At 45.2% G+C, this 20,180-nt stretch overlaps 1 long non-coding RNA gene and 1 other non-coding gene across 2 annotated transcripts; both read right to left on the bottom strand.

The window, feature by feature from the left end:
- Positions 1-18,395: 18,395 nt before the first annotated feature.
- On the bottom strand, positions 18,396-19,901 carry LOC110330956. The gene is made up of 3 exons (XR_002380975.2): positions 19,823-19,901; positions 19,542-19,603; positions 18,396-19,076 (listed from the first exon to the last, which is right to left on the bottom strand). It is a non-coding gene; the product is annotated as an uncharacterized LOC110330956 (long non-coding RNA).
- On the bottom strand, positions 19,311-19,431 carry LOC115065292. Its single transcript, XR_003845078.1, has one exon. It is a non-coding gene; the product is annotated as a small nucleolar RNA SNORA26 (small nucleolar RNA).
- Positions 19,902-20,180: the final 279 nt, after the last annotated feature.

Genomic DNA, 20,180 nt, shown 5'->3' with positions numbered 1-20,180 from the left:
AATGGGGCAGAGGGACCAGCTGGGCCAAAGAGTGATGCTGGCTCTGGGGAGGGGAGGGGTGGGGTGGGGGGTGAGTAGACTGCCGAGGGATTTGGTTTTTATGTAAGCAGGATGGGAAGGTGATTCGGGGTGTGACATCATGAGAGCTGTCAAGTTGTCATGGTCGTATTAAGATCTCTAAAAGGGCCCTGCCCTACCAGGCTCTAGGATGGGCTTCTAGGAAAGCAGGCAGAGGGCCTGGCCAAAGAGAGAACCAGTTAGGAAGTTTGGAGACTCCACCAGGATATTTGGGGCGTTTGTTTGTTTTGGTGGTGGTGGGAGAGGTTATTTTTGGTTTGGTTTTGGTGTATGTGAGCATGCTTGCCTGAGTGTGTGTGATGTGTGATTTGTGGTGTCTGTGTGTCTGTGTGTGGTGTATATGGTGTGTGATATGTGGTGTGTGATGTGTTGTGTGTGTGATGTGTGGTGTGTAGTGGGTGGGTGGGGAATGTAAGAGGAAGTCTTCAGTTGCCCTGCTCTTAATCCCCTGAAGCAGGGGGCGCTCACTAAAGCCGGCACTCAGCATTTTGTGTTAAATTATGGTGAGGCTGGCCACCGGCAAGTCCCAGCAGTCTTTCTGCCCAATTCTGCTGTTAGCCCTGGGATTATAGTGCAAAGAGCCATTCCTAGTTTTGGGTGCTGATTATTAGAACTCTGAACCTAAGTCATTGCTGGGACCTTATCTTGACTTTTCAAACATTGTGTACTCTTTAAGAATTGTTGTCATTGTGTTTATTTGTTTGTGTGTTTGTGCATGTGCAAACATGTGCAGACATGTGCAGACATGTGCAGACATGTGCAGAGATCAGAGGATGAATAAGGGGCTAACTTTCCTTTCACCGTGTGGGTACTGGGGGTCAAACTCAGGCTGGAAGGCAAGTGGGTTTCCCAGCTGAGCTACCTTGCCACCCCCTCATATGTTCTTATTGGTTATTTTGTTTCCATTTAGAGACAATAAAGATCATGAGGTACCTGCTCAGATCCTCCAGAACCTTTCCATTGAATTCACCAAAGTGGATAGAAGATTACTTCCTTCCCACTGTGCTATAAAGATCGTTTCTTCGGAGCATATGAGCGTGTGGTGCGTGCTTTTAATCCCACCAGGGGCAGGTGGATCTCTGTGGGCTCCAGGTCAGCCAGGAGCCTGACAGAAAACAGGCAAACCAACCTACCTCAAAACAATCATTCCCTCATAATTTTCATTCATTCAAGCTTGGAACAATGTAGCGGTATGTGTTTCTATATTTTAATTCACTGTAATAAAATTTTATGAAACCACTGAAATTCTCTAATTGCTTGCATAATTGACTCTAAAAACTAATAATAGCCTTTCTTTTTTGTATATTCCTTTATATTCAAATTTGCTTATTTTTACACAGGGATTTTTTTTCCTCCACAGTTCTGTGGTTCAGATCCAGGCCCTACCATGCACTATGTAAGTCAAGTTATATATCGCTCCCCTTCTTATGACCTTTTATAGACATCTTCTCTATATTTGTATTTAGCATTGTACTAACACACCAATTTTATATGAATCCACATATAAATAGGCATATAAAATACTTAGTCTCGGGCTTTAAAACTTCTAGTGCATCTAACCATTTAATGGCCCTCTTTTACTTCAGCCTTTGTACCATTCAGTCTCTGGTGATATGAATAGGTTTGGCCTCCATAGACTCATGTGTCCGAAAGCTTGGGCCATAAGGAGTGGCACCATTTAGAGATGTGGCTTTGTTGAAGTAGGTGTGGTCTTGTTGAAGGAAGTGTGTCACTTCGAGAGTGGGTTTTAAGGTCTTGGAAGCTCAAGCCAGTTCACTCCCTGCTACCCTCAGCTCCTTCTCCTGCACCACGCCTGCCTGGATGCGGCCACACTTCCCACCATGATGATAATGGACGAACCTCTGAAATGGTAAGCCAGCCCCAATGAAATGTTTTTCTTTATAGGAGTTGCTGTGTTCATGTCGTTTCTTCACAAGCAACAGAAATCTTAGCTACGACAGTCTCATTGTGCTGAAAAACATGCTCTTCAAATATTCACCTTAGACCTCAGCCAAAGGCCAAGCAACAACGTCCCCACGTAATCAATCCCCTTCTCAAAGACTCCCATTAATGCATCTAAAAGCTAGAACAGAGATGGCATTTGCTGTGTGACAGGAATTGTTCTGAATACTTTACATATTCACAAGCAGCAGTAAGTACTAATTGTGTTAGAATTATTTAGTGCTGATAGTAACATGTCTAGAGTCTCATTCCTGGTTTGTAGTGCACATTTCAGCACACAGGATCCAGCAGCCCTCTGGCAGAGCCTGTTTCCTTCACCATGAGCGCTGGGCAGACCAGACATTGTCTCACTGTGTATCCCAGGCTGATCTTGCACTCATGATCCTCCTGCCTCAGCTTCCCCAGTGCTGGGATCACAGGCATGTGCCGCCGTATCAACTTCTCTGATCTTAAATTATAGGTGTTAAAAGTACGTTGGCTGGAGGGTCTTGAATGTAAGGAAGTGAAGTCAATTCAACTGCATTGGATTGGAAGGTCTGCAAGTCCGTGATGTGCTATGGAATGTGTAGGCGTTATGAAATATAACGTGGTAAGGGGGTCCCTCCGGCGGGCCCATGCCAGGGTGTGCCTCTGAGCAGTTATGCAACAGACCTGGTGTAAAATAAGTTTATTGGGGAGGAGAGAAGACTGAGGGCTTGGGAAAGGGATAGAGGCAGACAAGTGGATGTGTAGACAGGCAGACAGACAGGAGGAAAGCCAGGAGGGGAGAGAAAGGGTGTGTGTGCAGGGAAGAGGTGGGGAGAGCTTGCACTGGGGTGGCTGGCAGTCCTAGCAGTGAGCGGCAGATGATGACCTAAGCAGTTGCTAGGGGCCTGAGAGCAGGTCAGTGGAATTGCCTGTCCACTAACTGTAGGGAGAGAGAGAGAGGGAGCGGCAGGTGAGACAGTATTATGTTCCTTCTGCATTTCAGCGACCAAAATACCCAAGTGGACAATGGAAAGGAGGGAAGGCTTACTTAGCTCACAGATTCCGAGGGTTCAGTTTGTGCTTGCTTAGTTCATGCCCTTGGAAAGACCATTCTGGAAACCGGAACTCGTGACAGAGGAGCCTCTTTCCCTCCTGACTGACAGGAAGCAGAGAGGGAGGGAAGGAAGGGAGAGAAAGGGTGGAGGGAGAGAGGAGGGACAGGGACAAGTTCCCCCCAGAGGCTCACCCTAGCCACCTGCCTCACCCAGACCCCACCACCTAACAGATTCAGAACGAACTCTAGATTATTGCCAGCAGCCGGGGACCAAGCATTCAACAAATGAGCCCGTGGGGGAACATTTTATATCCCAACCATAACAAATGCTCACTAATTGATTTTTTTAGGGCAGCAATTCACAAACTTGGCTGCACATTTGAATCACTTGGTAAGATTTACAACTGACAGCCGGGCGGTGGTGGCACACGCCTTTAATCCCAGCACTTGGGAGGCAGAGGCAGAGGCAGGCGGATTTCTGAGTTCAAGGCCAGCCTGGTCTACAAAGTGAGTTCCAGGACAGCCAAGGTGATTCAGAGAAACCCTGTCTCGACACCACCCCCCCCCCAAAAAAAAAAAGATTTATAACTGACACTAATGCCTGAGTTCCACTTCCAAGGACTATGACACAGTTGATCTGGAGTGTGGTATAGAGGGGAAGAATTTCAAGACCCAGGGAATTCAAAAGTATGTCCAGGCTTTCTAGCCAGTATCCCAAAGGAACCTTAAAGTGGTTCCTTCTGTGTATGATGGTGCACGCCTTTTTAATCTCAGCACTTGAGAGGCAGAAGCAAGCACATCTCTGTAAATTTGAGGCCAGCTTAGTCTACAGAGTGAATTCCAGGACAGCCAGAGTAACTTTTTAAGGCCATGTCTCAATGAGAAACAAGAACACAAACAGAAACACAAAGCCAACCTATTATTACCCTAGATCATACAAATTCCAGATTAGAGGTTTGTGAAACGTACATATACAATAAATACACATAATACAATAAACAAGTGTGTGTTATGCAAGCGCATATAAGCAACATTCATCACAGCAGCGTTCACTAGCCCAAAGGAGGAACCCCCAAGACTCATCAGTAAACAAATGGGTAGACAAAATGTGGTGTGTGAAATACAGTGGGATAGTATCTAGTCTTAACAAGGAAGAGAATTCTGACACATGCCACAACGTGGGTAAACTTTGGCTGAGTGAAACAGGGCAAAGAAGAACAAAATGTGTGCTCCCGCTTGTAGTAGTGAGCATGGTCAAACTCTTGGGGACAGGAAGTAGACAGGCTAAGGGGAGACCTGGGGAGATTTGTTTAATGGTGTTGAGTTTTCCATTTGGAAGGCTGAAACCTTCTGGAAACGAGTTGTAGCTGCGTGACATTATGTGTATATTTAGTGCCACAGAATTGTATGTATATAAGTGGCCAAAAGGAGATGTTTTATATTATACAACATTTATTTCCTTTAGACAGCATTTCAGGAAACCCAGGCTGGCCTCGAACTCCCTATGCAGCCAACAATGTCTTTGAATTCCTGCTGCTTCCTCTACCACCTCCAAAGTGCCAGCATCACATATATTTTACCACGTGTATACACACACACACACACACACCACATACACATAACACACACACCACATATCATACCTTACCATACACACAGACACCACATACACACATAACACACACACCACATATCATACCTTACCATACACACAGACACCACATACACACATAACACACACACACATGCACACCACACTACACACCACCCACCCACCCACACACCACATACCACACCTCCCCCCTACACACATAGACACATACACAGCCATTGGCTATCTGCAAGCTTCCTTTCCCAGCTAGATTCCGAGTGTCAGGAGAATAATATAGGATGTTTTATATTAGTAAAGACTAATAGTTCCCTGGTGATTGTTTTCCTTATAATAGTATCAGATCATAGTCAGTGCTCTTTTGCTGTGAAGAGACACCATGACCACAGCAACTCTTATAAAAGAAAGCCTTTAACTGGGCCTGCCTTATAGTTTCGAGGTTTAGCACATCGCCATCCTTGTGGGCAGCAAGACAGCAAGCACACAGACAGACATGCTGCTGGAGAAGAAGCTGAGAGGTTTACATCTGGATTTGCAGGACCTCTTAATCCCTGTCAAGTGATGCTACCCCTAAAGACTGAGCATTCAAACGTGTGAGTCTCTGGGCTCTCTCATTTTTTCTTCTTCTTCTTCCTGTAAGACCTTCAGTGGGTTTTTGGGTCTGAAGGCCTTCCTCACATTCTCACTGTGACCTAAAACATTCTGCAGGCTCTCCATGTGGTTTAAGGCCTTTACAATAAGATGGTCTCCAACATCTCACTGAGGCCTTAGGCCTTTCCCAGGTCACTTTATTTAGATTCTAACTAAGATTTAAGAGCTTTGTTAGATGCATACTGTAATCTACGACCTTCCACGAATGCTCTTTGAGGCCTTAGGCCTTTCTCATTTTCTCACTGGGCCTTAGGCTTTTCCAGATCCATACTGGTATCTAAGACCTTCTTCAGTTTCTTACAGGAGACTAAAACTTCTAAGACTTCTCAATGAGGTTTTAAGCATTCTAAAGCTTCAGCATTGGGTGTAAATCAGTTTACAAATTTTCACTGGACCTAAAGTCTCTCTCCATGTTCTCACTTCAACCTAAAGTCTTTTCTAGTCACATTGATGTCTTGGGTTTTCCACAGGTTCTCACTGTGCCATAAAACCTACAAGAACTCACTGGAACTTAAGGAATTCCCTCAGGGTCTCAATTGGGCCTAAGAATTTCTCCATGTTCTTAGCGTCCCCAGGTATCACTGGGGCTTAAGGCCTTTCTCGGGTTATCATTGGTGTCTATGTCCTTCCCAGGTTATTACAGAGACCTGAGGTCTTCACACATTCTCACTGAGGCCTAAGGGTTACCCCAAGTTCTCACTGGATTCTAAGTCTTTCCAAAGTTGTTTCTGTGTCTGAAAGCTTGGCCCGGGTTCTCAATAGAGCTTATACCCAGGGTTTCAACTGGGCCTAAAATTTTTAAGTTCTCATGGAATCTAAAAGGCCATCACCAGATTTTCACGAAGTGTGAAGACTTTCCTCATGTTCTTCCTGTACCCAACAACTTTCTACCTGTTCTTAAAGTGGCTCAAGGCCTTTTTCAAAGGCCTTCTGCCCTCCCTAAGTTCCTTTTGCAACATGAAGGATTTCACTGACTCTTACTATGCCTTACAGGTTTATGCAGGTTCTGTTTTCTAAAGCCTTCCTGAGAAACTCAAGTCCAAAGTCCTTTCACAGGTTGACACTGGAGTCTAAGACCTTCTGTGATTTTTACTGTTCTCTAAGAATTCCCACAGGCTCTCACTGGCACCTCAGGCCTTCCAGCCTTCCCCCAGGTTCTCACTGGGTCATAGAGCCTTCCCCGGGTTCTCACTGGGTCATAGAGCCTTCCCTGGGCTCTCACTGGGTCATAGAGCCTTCCCCGGGCTCTCACTGGGTCATAGAGCCTTCCCTGGGCTCTCACTGGGTCATAGAGCCTCGCCAAGGTTCTTACTGAAGCAGTGTTTCTCCAGTTACTCAATGCTGCCTATAATCTAAGATTTGTCTCTGGGTCTTAAAGCCTTGCCCAGGTTCTCATCAGGGACTAAGGTGTTATTCTGGGTTTCACTGTTGCCTAAAATCTTTTTGTTGTTCTTGTTTTTGTTTTCATGGGATCTATAAGGCTTTAGACAGGTTTAAACTGGATTTGCAGGCCATTTCTGTGTTCCCGCTGAGCACCAAGTCTCTGCAGGAATCTGGTGCATCCTCTCCCATTGAGGCCAGACAAAGCAGTCCTCTGTTACATATATGCCAGCAGTCTTATACCAACTAATGTGTATCTTTGGTTGGTGACTCAGTCTCTGGGAGCTCCCAGGGGTCCAGATTAGTTGATACTGTTGGTGTTCTTATGGGGTTGCCACCCCCTTCAGCTCCTTCAATCCTTTCCAGGTAACAGCTTTTAAGATAGCCCCTGTCCCAGTTGTTCAGGACCCACGTCATGAGCAAGCTGCATGTTTGCTACAGATGAGTGGAGAGGCCCAGGTCCAGCTCAGGCATGTTCTTTGGTTGGTGCTTCAGACTCTGTAAGCCCTAAGGATCCAGGTTTGTTGACTCTGCTAGCCTTTCTGTGGAAGTCCTATTGCCTTTAGGGCCTGCAATCCTTCCTCCTATTCTTCCATAAGGGTCCCTAGGTTCATCCACTGTTTGGCTGTGGTGTCTGTATTCGTCTGAGTCAGCTGCTGTGGGTGGAGGGGGACTCTCAGAGGACAACATGCGCTTGTCTGAGTATGGGATCCACTCCTTGTCAGGGCAGGTCCTCTTTCTTTCTTGAACCCAGATGAGTCACCGTGAAGGAAGACACAACACAAACTTAGTTCAGAAATGATGGTAACTCAATCGCTGGGTGCAATAACTAAAATCCTAATCGTGTAAGCCTTATTAAATCTAAATCCTCCATGGAAACTGAGAGACACTCATAGCGACATCTTGTCCTCACAGGATCGCCAATGAAAAGGGCTATGGGGTCATTCCTATTTAAAGTACCACAACATGTATTTACATTTTTTTAAAGTTTTATTGTATTTTTAGGTGTGTGTGTGTGTGTGTGTGTGTGTGTGTGTGTGTGAAGATGGTGCCTGTGAAGGCTAGAAGAGAAGAGGCCAACAGATCCTCTAAAACTATACTTCGAGGTGGTTGTAAGGTGTCTAACATGGGCACTAGGCTCAGCCCAGGTCCTATGGAAAAGAACAGACAGTGATCTTAAGCCATTTTTCAGCCTGTACTTGCATTTTTCAAAATTAATTTGTTTGTATAGTTGTTCATTTGGGCCTTTTAGAGACAGGATCTCACCGTGTATCCTAAGCTGGCCTTGTAGTCATTGTGAAGCCCAAGGTGGCCTCAGATCTTCAGCCATCATCCTTTCTCAGCCGTCACAGCCCTGGGATTGTACAGGGATTAAAGTGCCCAGCACCGCACCCAGCTCCTCACACCATCCTCAAAAGGAGCCTTTACACCTCCTAACAACTGGTAGCTGCTCTTACACCCTCACACGTGTGTAGACACGTGGGGCCTGGAGCTGAAACCTGCAGAGCTCTGCTGTAAAGACCATTGTGTAGAGAAAGCCTTTTGAAGGCAAGATTAAAGGTGTCTCAATCACCTGACACCTTTGATGCAGGCCTGCCTAGCTGCACATGGACGTAAACAAAGCTGAGTCATCTCACCTCTATTTCTTTCCTTTTCTGAATGTCCAGTGAGATTTAATGAGTAGCTGCAGTAGCTGTTTGGATTCTATACTTAGGGGGATTTGGAGGAACAATGACAGAAAGGGCTTGTGTTTATCTCTGAGTCACAATTTCCTCCTCCTCCTCCTCTTCCTCCTCCTGCTCTTCCTCCTCCTCCTCCTGCTCTTCCTCCTCCTCCTCCTCTTCTTCCTCCTCCTCTTCCTCCTCCTCCTCCTTCAAGACAATGTTTCCCAGCATAGCCCTGGCTTTTCTGGAACTTGTTCTGTAGGCCAGGCTGTCCTCGAACTCAGAGGTTAGCCTGCCTTTGCCTCCTGAGTGCTGGGATTAAAGATTTGTGCCACTACCAAGTCACTAATTCTTAAGTGACACAAAGTTATCAAAAGAAGTGTGAATTGCATCTACTTGATGTTTCTGGTATTCCAAAAAGAAAGCTGAATTGAACTGAAACATCTCTCTTCGGTATCAGATTCGGGGGAGGGGGGGAGCCAGTTACATGTGGTCTTGACTGATGAAAAGCAATGGATGACGTTGGCAGTGAGCCTTCGTCATGGACTGTAGTTCTGAGATTCTGCTATGGGTAATGTCATTAGCAGGCACGGTTGTCCTTCACAAAGCACTCTATGATAAGTTGATATTGGACACATGTAGGTGTGTCTGAACGTAAAGAAACAGAGCTCATGAGCTTTGACACATAGGCTTCCTTGGCAATCAGAAGACTCTAGAACCACATTGATCTGAGGTGTGTCATACCAGTGTGGCCACTGCCATAGACAGTGTTAATTCCCATGGATGCTGTAACATGTATGTTCAGTAAAGCAGTATATTATATTATTTTACAGCCTGGAGACCAGGAGTCTAAAGTCAGTTTAACTGAGCCAGCATCAAGGCATCTGCCAGGACATACTCTGTAGAGGTATGAGGAGACAATGTTTCTTTACCTGTCCCAGCGTTAAGAGCTGTGGTCTTTGTGTTTCTTGGTTAAGGGTTCCTTCTTCCAGTTTCTTTCTTTCCTTCTTTTTTTTTTTTTTTTTTTTTTTAATTTCTTCGGTTTTTTGTGTAGCCCTGGCTGTCCTGGAACCCACTCTGTAGACCAGGCTGGCCCCGAACTCAGAAATCTGCCTGCCTCTGCCTCCGGAGTGCTGGGATTAAAGGCGTGCGCACGACCACACCCGGCGCTTCTTCCAGTTTCAAGGCCACCAGCATAGCCCACAGTCCCCCTTACCTTAGTCACTGCATCGTGCTACCTTCTGTCCTGTGGTCAAATATTCTTGTAGAGGAATTTTAATCAGACAACATGGCTGCTCTAGCAAGGGATCATATCCCAAAATCTTCTAAGTCTGTGTGATCCAGCTAGACTAACACACCTTTAATCCCTCTGGTTGGAATACAGACACACCCTTAGCACACACATTTAATCAAAAGCAATAAAGCTAAAGTTGATTTGTAGAAGGAAGCAGCCATGCTTGAAAGTGACTCTAATTGAGGGGCAGACAAAGTGACGAATCAGAGAAAGACTTGACAGAATAAGTCAGAGGTAGAAGATGGCCAACGTTCACAAGAACAGACAAGAAGAGAGGCTACTTTAGAGCAGCATAGAGTGAGTCGGGATGGAGGGCCGTTCAGTGAGTGCTGTGCAGTTGAGTTCAGGCAACGCCATGGAGTTTAGATGAGTTCACTTAAGTGCAGTTGAGCTCAATGTAGTTCAGAGCAGTTCAGTTTGTGGAACTCAGAGGCAGTTTTCCCAAGCAGAGCAACTCAGCCAGAAGTCAAAAGAAGCCAATTTGAATCAAGCAGCATGGAGAGGGGTTTGAACTGGAATAGCTGAGTTAAACCAGCCAGCCTGCGTTCAGAAAGAGCTAGAAAGAGCTTATTCAGCAGTAAGTCTCTGATACGACAATTAACATCTGGAGAATAAAAGCTACTTCTCCACCTTCTTATAGGTAACTGAAGACAGGTAACTGAAGACAACGGTCCCTTCTCAAGCTCCTGAGTTGAACTGCGTCTGCAAAGCCCCTTTGCCATATAAGGCTTCAGGATTAGAGTGTGGGCCTATTTACATACCAATATTTAGTCTCCTACTTGAACAAACTGAATAGTTAGCCTATGGCTAGTAGCAACTGTATTTCAACAGGAATCTGGGTTTGTTTGTTTTTTAATTTGTTTTGTTTTTTGTTTTTCTTTTCTTTTGTTTTTTGAGACAGTGTTTCTCTGTGTAACTCTGGCTGCCCAGGAACTCAACTCTGTTGACCAGTCTGGCCTTAATCTCAGAGACCCACCTGCCTGGGCCTCTTGAGTGCTAAATTAAAGTCGTGTAACACAACCACCCAGCTGGTATTTTCATTTCTAAAAGTACAAGTGCAAAAGAACTTGATATCTTATTTATTTATCTATAACTGTAAAATGTTACATACACACTGCTTCAAGACACACACATTACAGCAGCCATGAGAATCACTACTGACTGTGGCAATAACAGCATTGGTACGGCATGCCTTCAACCAATGCAATCCTACAGTCTTCTGCTTGCCAAGAAACTGGGTGCTGAATTTCTTGTAAGAACAACTTTAAGTAAATGTTCTGAATTTTAAGATTGATTTATTTCATGGCGTGACTATTTTGCCTACATGTATATATGTGTACTACACACATACGTGGTACCCTAGAAGTCAGAAGAGGGTGTTGGATTCCTCGGAACTGGAGGTACAGATTGTGGTTGTGAGCCACCATATGGGTTCTGTGAACCAAACCCAGATCCTCTGGAAGAGCACCAGGTGCTCTTCACTGCTGAGCCATCTCTGCAGCCCCTGTGTAGATAGTTTTGAAGAGCACCCTCACCACTAAACTCAAGAGCATACAGCTATGAAACAAAAACCTGTAGATTGTCTTCCAGAGCATGACTGTTCTCAAAAGCTTGCAGAGAAAACTGAAGTGGACCTCTGGAAGAGCAGTCAGTGCTCTTAACGACTGACCAGCCCCCACCTGCTTTCTTCTAGAACCCAGAACCACCAGCCCAGAGTTGTTCCCACCTACAATAGGTTGGGCCTTTCCATCAGTCACTAATTAGGAAAAGCCCTATGGAGTTGCTACAGCCGGATCTTATGGAGGGGTGCTTTCCCAGTGAGGTTTCCCCCTGCTCAGATGACTAATTGTGTCACATTGAGATGAAACTACCCAGGACAGCCAGCATTCCAACCTTCAGCTCCCAGTGGCTGATGGAGCAAGCTAAAGTTCGGAGAAAGCAGAAAATCCTCTCATAAAGCAGAAAGCTAGCCGTACGATAAAACCGATTGTTTTAATGTCAAGGATACTGGTCTTCAAAGAACATCATTAAAGGGGTCAAAAGGAACTTGGGATAGGAAGGGATAGTTTCAGTATATACAGAGAAATATATTCAGAATAACAAAACCCAAAAATATAACACTGTTTTTGTTTGTTTTGTTTTGTTTTTGTTTTTTGAGAGACAGGCACTCACTATGTTTCTCTGACTGTCCTGGAACTCATTCTGTAGACCACGCTGGCCTCGCAACTCACAGAGATCCACCTGCCTCTGCCTCCCAAACGCTGGGGTTAAAGGTGTGCGCCACCATCACACCTGTCTCAGCACTTTTGTTTTAAATGTTATTTTAATTTCATTTGTTTATTCATTTATTTAGTGTGTGTACGCCTGCGTGCATATACAGGTGTGTGCTTGTCCGGCACAGAGTAAGTGTGAAGGTCCAAGGACAACTTCCAGAAGTCCGTCTTCCCCCTCTACCATGTGGGTCCCCAGGATCAAAGTCAGGTTGTCACGCTTGGCACAGAGTGCCTTACCTGGGGAGCCATCTCATCGCCCTTTCTGACATTCTCGGTTTGAAGCACTCACTGAATGTCTCACTCTGGCCTCAGATTTGAGATCCTCCTTCAGCTACCCAGTTTTAAGCGTGCACACCACTGAGTCAGCACATCCACATCATAAAAGCATTACAGAGCCAGGCAAGGCAGTCCACACCTGCCACCCTAGCACCAGGGAAGCTAAGGCAGGGTCTGAGAGTTTGAAGCCTGTCTGGGAAACAATGTGAGACACTATCTTGAAGAGAGAAAAGCTTTGTGGTGCTAAAATGTTGCCGAGGGACAAGATCTGAATCATCATGATATTAATAAAGTGGGGGGGGGGGCAGGGAGGGATAATGGGAGTGATGGATATGTTTAAGGCATTGATCATGTTGATAGTCTGAAAAGTATAAAGTTACCTCCAAATCCATCATGTTTGAACGGTTGAATATATAAGAATTTACTGTACCTATGCTTCAATCAGTGGATTTATGCTTATGGGTCAGGAGAGATGGCTCAGTGGTTCAGAGCATATAGCACTCTTCCAAAAGACCCAGGTCAGTTCCCAGCACCCATGTGAGGGGTACACAAGCTCTCCGAACTACAGCTGCAGGGGATCAAACACCTTGGCTTCCATGGCCACCACACCCACACGGCATACATACACTCGGTCAACACACACATACACACACACTAAATTAAAAATAAAACCCCACATACTTATAATAAATAATCTGCCTCATCAAGTGGATGTCTACTCTGAAAACTTCAAAAGGAGTACATGTTCGCTGTGCAATTACATAGTTAAATCACAAATAAGTTTGCTGGGAAAAGGCCATACATACAGCAAAGAACATACTGTGCATTTCCACTTATACCAAATTCTGGAATTGGCATTCGCAGCCCACAGTGGGGCTGATAATCACGTGACTCACTCTGAGCAGGTGGGAATGGGAGGGGCTGTGAAGGAATCTGTAGGAGGCAGGGTGCTATACATATTTGATAAGAAATTCTGGTTTCATAAGTGAACGAATATTCAAAATTTGCCATGCTAACAATTTGTGAATGTTCTGTGCATTTTATATCAAAAGAGACCTCCCACTGGGTTCTAGTTAAAAAAGAAAAAGTACATGCAGAAACAAGTATTTATAAGACTTAGCAGGCATTGCTACCAGCAATTTATTTTGAAATGCAAGTATTAAGATGGATAGAGGGAGGGATGGACATATCATATAACCAGTTTTATGAAAGTATTGGCAACAGAATGTATGTGGTCAGTTTAAGGGATTTAATTTTATTTAAAATTTGTCAAATACTCAAGATGCTCCATAGTTGTCAAACGGCAGGAAGACTCAAAACATTCAGGAAAAAGGAGCTTCAGCAAATGTCTCACGGAGCTATTTCTGAGTAGCTACTAAGCAAAGAAGGGGCTCAGCCGGCGAGGATGGTAGTGCATAGCTGAGCGGGCGAGGATGGTAGTGCATAGCTCAGCAGGCAAGGATGGTAGTGCTATCAACAGACACAAATCGTCCCGCCTGTGGGTAGATGGCTAAGCAGAAAACACCCTTGCTGCCAAGCCTAATGGCCTGACTCCATCCCCAGAGCCCACAGGACAGAAGTGTAGAGCTGCCTCCCTGGGGCTGCCCTCTGACCTGCACATAAGCCACAACCTTTCCCCCCACCCCCAGAAGTAAATGGTGGTTGGTTTGTTTTTTAAAGTCATCCTCAGTTACATGATGCGTTCCAGGCCAGCCTGGACTATATCTGACATCGTCTCAAACTAAACGAGTGAACAAAACAAGTGTTCAACTTAATCACCATAGAGATGCAAATTAAAAACATAGGCAACTCGATTATCACCCACCAAAATGGAAAAAAAAATGTTGATGGGAACGTTGAACTGCAGCTCCCATATGTTGCTAACGAGAGTGTAAAAAACACAAACACTTTGGAAAACATTAAATATATCCAGTCAGTGTGAGCATGGCCATAACCTTGATCCAAGACTTCTGTCTGTTGGCATCTCACCAAGAGATTCGCACACCATGTCTCATGCTTCTAACGATGTCATCACGGTGACCACAGAAGCAATGTTCTAATAGCTTCAAAACGTAAACGACTCCAATTACTGTCAACATTTATCTGGATACATTTTACTGTATTCACATAATGGAATGCATTCTCATGATCAAACTACAAAAGATACAGGTGAACCTCGAAATACTGAGCTAAAGAAACCAGAGACAAAATGCATGTTGACATGCCTTGCCCCATGTAAGCACAAGGCTAGTACTCTGTCCAAAGATAACAGGGTGTGGTCCCCAAGGTGAAGGACAGTGGCTAAGTATCTGAGGGGAAGTGGTCCAGGCTGATTATCTTCAATCCTGAGTGTGATTTGTTTGTGAAACTTCAATACTGATTTCATTAATTTTCTGTGTATTTACCTGTTGTCTGTTACAGTGGAATAAAGTGTCTGCAGGAACCTATAAGCAACAAGGGATCGCAGTATTTGACATTTGAGAGGCTCAAGTCAGATTTAAGAGACGTGATCAGATTTGCATTAATGAGCTTAGGGCTGGAGAAGAAGCCTAGCCAGGCTGCTTGCGGGAGTAATCCTGGCTGGATGTAAGAGCGACCCAGTAGAAAAGGAAGACTACCATGGGCGGAGAGACAGCCCCATGACGGGACTTGTCTTACTGTCTTCTGAGTTCTTTCTTGAAAAATGTGAATAACTCTCTGTTGGGTGCTATTTTAATGACTTAATGTTTAGTTGTAATTGTCTATATTCCCCACGCCCATGGGATCTGTTCTCCTTGTACAATCTACAGAAGATGTACGTATAGAGCTAAGAAGGCTTCAAGAGAACTGATTTGACAAGGTCTAAGTGATACATCTTCCCCAAGCACAGATAAAACTTGCTTTGGACTGTGTGAGAATAGAAAATAAGGCATACGGCTGAATGGGAGGAGGAGGCAGGACGTCAGATTTACTAGATCTTTACTGTATCCAGGATTCCAACAGTAAACTCCGGCCCAGTCACTTCCTTCTCCCTAGGTCGGCAGAGGGACCCCTGTCCCCCAACTATGGTCGGGCAGGATTCAGGCAGAGGGGCTGGAGTTGGAACCTGCCAACCGGTGATTGGTAGGTGTGCCTACCAGTGCGTGATGTCTGAGAACCCTTGATGCTTCTGTGGGTCCTGAGGTTGTTTCATTGTCTGAGTCACTCAGGTCAATCAACTAATCCCAGCACCAGGACCTAAAGCGCAGCTGCCTACCCTTGGTGTGAAAAGGGAGCTTCTTTGTTTCTATTGGAGCATTTAATGCAGGAGGCAGGGCTCGGTGCCCTGGGTAGGGAAATTAACTGCCCTTGATGTTCCCAGTCATTTTCTCACTCATATTTCTGCTGAAGTGGGGTAAGGCAACATTTATAGTTTGAAGTATCTTTCCTGTGCAAACACTTACCAAAGTCCTTATTCCCCCTACCCCAAAGGTAATGGGAGCCCTTCAAATTCCTTCACTTAGCAAGTAATTCCAAATTATCTTTAAGAACCTTATACTTAATACCATAATCCTTGAGTGGGGAGGTTCCTAAGAGTGAGAAGTGCTTACGCTCTCCTAGTGAGGTGGTGGGCTAACCATAGTAAAAGCAGGACGGCTCCTCGGAGATTAAAAGCAGAAATCCTGTGTAAAGCAAGTTATTTCTCAGTAAATACTGAAAAGATGCAGACCGATACTTGCACATCAAGGTAGAGCTTTAAAATTCACAATAGCCAAAAGGAGCCAGTCCAAATGTCCATCAACAGACGAGCACGTTTTCAAACAATATCTATCTGTTGCATAAGCAGCAGCATCAGTCATTCTTCGGATGCTAGTACTGTATGGATGGACTGAGACGCATGCTCAGCTGACAGAGTGCCTAGCATTCAAGTCCTAAGTTCGATCCCAAGCGCCACATTAAAACTGGGAGGTTGTGAGGAGGATCAGAAAATCAAGGTTATCCTCGGCTAGAGTTCCAGGCCTACCAGGGTGACATGAGATTCTGTCCCCAAAGCAGACAAAAGCAAACAAAAATGACATGGGGCCTGGAAATAGGTTGATGGTTAAATGTTTGCTGCTCTCAAAGGGGCCACTTGCTTTGGTTACAGCACCACAAAGCTGCTTACAACTGTTCTGTTCCAGGAGACCTTGCGCCCTCAGGCAAGCACGAAGTGTTTTTCCTACTTACCTGCAGGAAAAACACACACCTACACATACAACAAAAATAACCTTCAGACTTTGACCTGGGAACTAAGTAAAACATTTAAGGCTTACAAAATATTGCTTTCAGTGTGTTAACACTCAACTCCAAAAATAGTATTTGCAGTATGGGTTTCAGGGAACTAGAATTATAGATATCCACACTGATTGAAGACATCAGTGTGCACTTTAAGACCTACTCTATCAATCTCTTGTATTTTGAGGTTCCCAGTGAGTTCCAACACAAAAACTGTTAACTTTAAACTACTTCACTCTTAAGTGTTTGTGCATGTTTTGTTTTTACCCTGGCTGTCCTTGAACTTGCCTCATTGTTGTGAATAAAACTAGCTAGCTCATGTATGGCCCAAGGTCAGTTTTTAGGAGTCTGTGGTTTGTGGTGCTGTCTACCTGTGTGGGATTTCAACTACCCTATTCACTGAACAATTAGGGAAATATATACTTTAGTAGATGGGAAAAAGAAGGCCGAGGTGTTAAGAACCCTAAGCCTGCAACTCCCACAGGTTATTTGTATTTTGTCTGCTCTAACCCTTCATGAGCAGCTTGAGAAATCAACCACAGTAGCTATCACTAGTATTGGCTGTAACTTGGTTCAAAACAGTGGTTCTCTGTGGGCCCAGATCCACTTGGGGGTCACAGGTCATATCCTGCGTATCAGTTATTTCCACTGCAATTGTAACAGTAACAAACTTAGTTATGAAGTAGCAATGAAGTAATTATGGTTAGGGGGTCTCAACTGTATTAGGAAGCCTGAGAAGCAGATAGTGCCTGTGACTGTTACACCTCCAGAGCCCTCATCAATGCTGTCACTGACAGCATTTATATAAAATCAGAGAGCTGAAATCTGAGGCATACCAACAGGCATAGCATGTAATATATTGAACATCTTCCACTGGTTCCATGGGTACATGGCTCTAAGGGCTATGAGAACTGGGGAGCAGTTAAAACTATCAAAACTACTGCTCCCTTTATGACCTCTACCCCTGCAAAATGCCATAATTTCACTTGTTTGTAATATTTCAACTTCATTTCTGCTTTAAATGGACTTTACTTTGAACCAAGTACACACTCAAAATCCAGCAAACATATACCCATTTCCTTTCCCATCTTTGTGTTGTCATACTGCAACCTAAGCATTGAAATCACAACATAAATGCATACACAAGGTAAGTTTTGACATTTTTAAGACTACATGTATGCATGTGCACCCCAAGCTTTCCTGGGGTGTCAGACCCCCTAGAGGTTGTGAGCCTCCGTGAGCACTAGGAACCAAACCCAGGCCCTCTGAAACAGCAAGTGGTCCTAAACCGTGAGCCAGCTCTCCAGCCTGTTTTGAATTTTCTTAAGTTATACTTTTCAATTTAATGCAGCTTGTGTCCTTTTTCTGGCTAGTGCAGATGCCACCAGGTAGTTTTAGACTCCTGCTCATCTTACTGATGTTTCACTGGCCCAATTAAAAGCAGGGTAATGGTAATGTCCCATCCTCCTGCTCCCACCCATACCACCCCCCTTAAGATTTTGTCATCATGGAGGCACATCTACAGGCTGCTCACTTTAAAAAAAAAAAGACCAAGAGTTACAGAGTATCTTATAACAGCTACCAGCAGCCTATAGTAATGGAACTCGGCTCTGCACTATCCCTGACCACTGCTACTCCGCACTGGGTACAATGTAGCCCATATGGAACTGTGCTGGAGTTTTGCCTACTTTGGTCAGAGAACTTTTAAAACTTTAAAGCTATGGTATAAATAGAATTGATATCTAAGACACAATTTTAACAGTTCCCATTGTCTCCCTGCATAGTCACCCAACTTTGTATCCTTGAAGCTGGCTTCTTTTAAAATGAAACCACTTCTGAAAATTAAGAGGCACAGGTAAAAAGGTGCCATGCAGCCTAAGGACAAGTTATATCCCTTGCATCACATATACGGGGTCTAGATGAATATAAATTGTGAGTTCAATAGGCACCATACAGAAGCTTGGAAGGCCAAAGGGAAAAACAATGCTAAGAAGCAACCCTAAAGCTAATAGTGGCTGATACCAGGCCTGACAGCCAGAGTTTAATCCTAGGGACGCACACACATGGTGGAAGGACAGACTGCTCCAAGTGATTGACTCCCCGCAAACCAGTAGTTAAGAACGAGTGACTACTTACAGAAAGAAAAAGACCGCCATGGAATTGACACAGGAAAAGTGCTTTATTTAAGATTATGGAAAATTACTCATAGGCAACAATATACAGGTCAACACACCTCAATTGCTAGCACGTGACTGGTTACTAGCAAAGAACTTGTCCTAGCATGAAGTCCAGATACATTCTAATGAGCTAGCATGAAATCTTGTTTGTCTGCATCTTTAAAACCGCCAGCATGTCATAGCCATGTGGATCTGATTCTAGGACAGCTAGACATGCAGAAGGGGTGGGGCAGGATCCTAGTACATTGATAAAAACTTTAGGAAACTACCTTCAGGGTAATCAGTTACAAGGCCATCCAAGGAAACTCACATGGCCCTCACTCTATCTGTAAAATGGACTTCACCTATTTCAGCTTGGACACTAATCCTAAGGTGGAATACAGGCAAGCCTGGTTACCACATGTAATACTTCACCTTGGATCCATTCAGTCACGAATTTCTTTCTCGTAGTTGTCAACCTACGAAAGAATAAAAATGTTTCACATGAGTGGAAAATACTGAACAATATCCTTTTCAGCTGACCTAAAATCTCATTTCTAGAAAAGCGAATGTATTCTTGTCTCCTGAACTTTTCCCTCCAATCAAATTAAACCGCGTAGGCCACTTTTTAAAAATCCTATACCACGTCACTACCTAGCAATCGCCAGAACCTAAAATGCACACATTCAAGTTTCAAATGTAGCTTCTGGCTAATTTGTGACTCCAGACAGGATCCAGAGAGGAGGTGTAGCTTTCCTCTCTGGGTTTAATGGAGAGTTCCTTTACCCTTCTGTGTTAGCCTCTTAAAGTACCGCGACAACCTTAAAAGGGCACAGGAAAGGGCGACTGGGGAGGACCTGCGCAGCTCAACAAAGGCAGGCCCGGAACCCGAGTCTTCTCCGCCACGTGGCCTGGGCCTGCCTCCGATCAATGCCGGGACGTACCTGTGCTTGTGTCCGAGGCAGCAGCACGGCTGGGCAGTGGGGATCGGCTCCGGTGGGTCGGCCTGCGGAGGGAAAAGGGCGGTGGTCAGGGCTCCCGGGTCGGACGGCGCAGAGGGCTTTGTGTCTCGCGCAGCCCCGGGCTGGGCACGGCCGCCCGCCCCGCGGGCCGCCGAGAACTGCTCTACCCCTCCGTTCTGGCCGCCGGGAGCAGCTGAGCTCGGGGCGGGCAAAGCTCGAGGGGACACGGGGACATCCTGACCCCCTCCCGCGAGGACACTCACCACCAAGCCCGGGACGGAAAGACCGAGCCGGTGCGCGCTGCGCTAATACAGTCACCGGGGAGAGGGGCGGAGCTGGCCCGAGACCTGCAACCAATCAGTGGGTCGTTTGGAGGGGGCAGAACAGGAAAAGGAGAGCAAGCCAATCGTCAGAAAGACTGTAGGCGGGGCTGGTATGGGAAGCCAATCGTTGGGACGTTTCGGACCCGGTAGGATGGGGCCGTTGACTTCAAGCAGCAAGTTCTCCACCCACTGCGGTGTTGGAAAGCGTTGTGGTTGCTCTGAGTCCAAACCATTCCTTTCCTGAAGCTATGCGGGTGCTAGGTGTTTTCCGACTTAGAATCCCTTCTTGTTCAGCTAG

This window comes from Mus pahari, chromosome 13 (genome assembly GCF_900095145.1).
Source record: "Mus pahari chromosome 13, PAHARI_EIJ_v1.1, whole genome shotgun sequence".
Taxonomy (NCBI): domain Eukaryota; kingdom Metazoa; phylum Chordata; class Mammalia; order Rodentia; family Muridae; genus Mus; species Mus pahari.
This window is presented reverse-complemented; position numbering and strand designations above follow the sequence as displayed.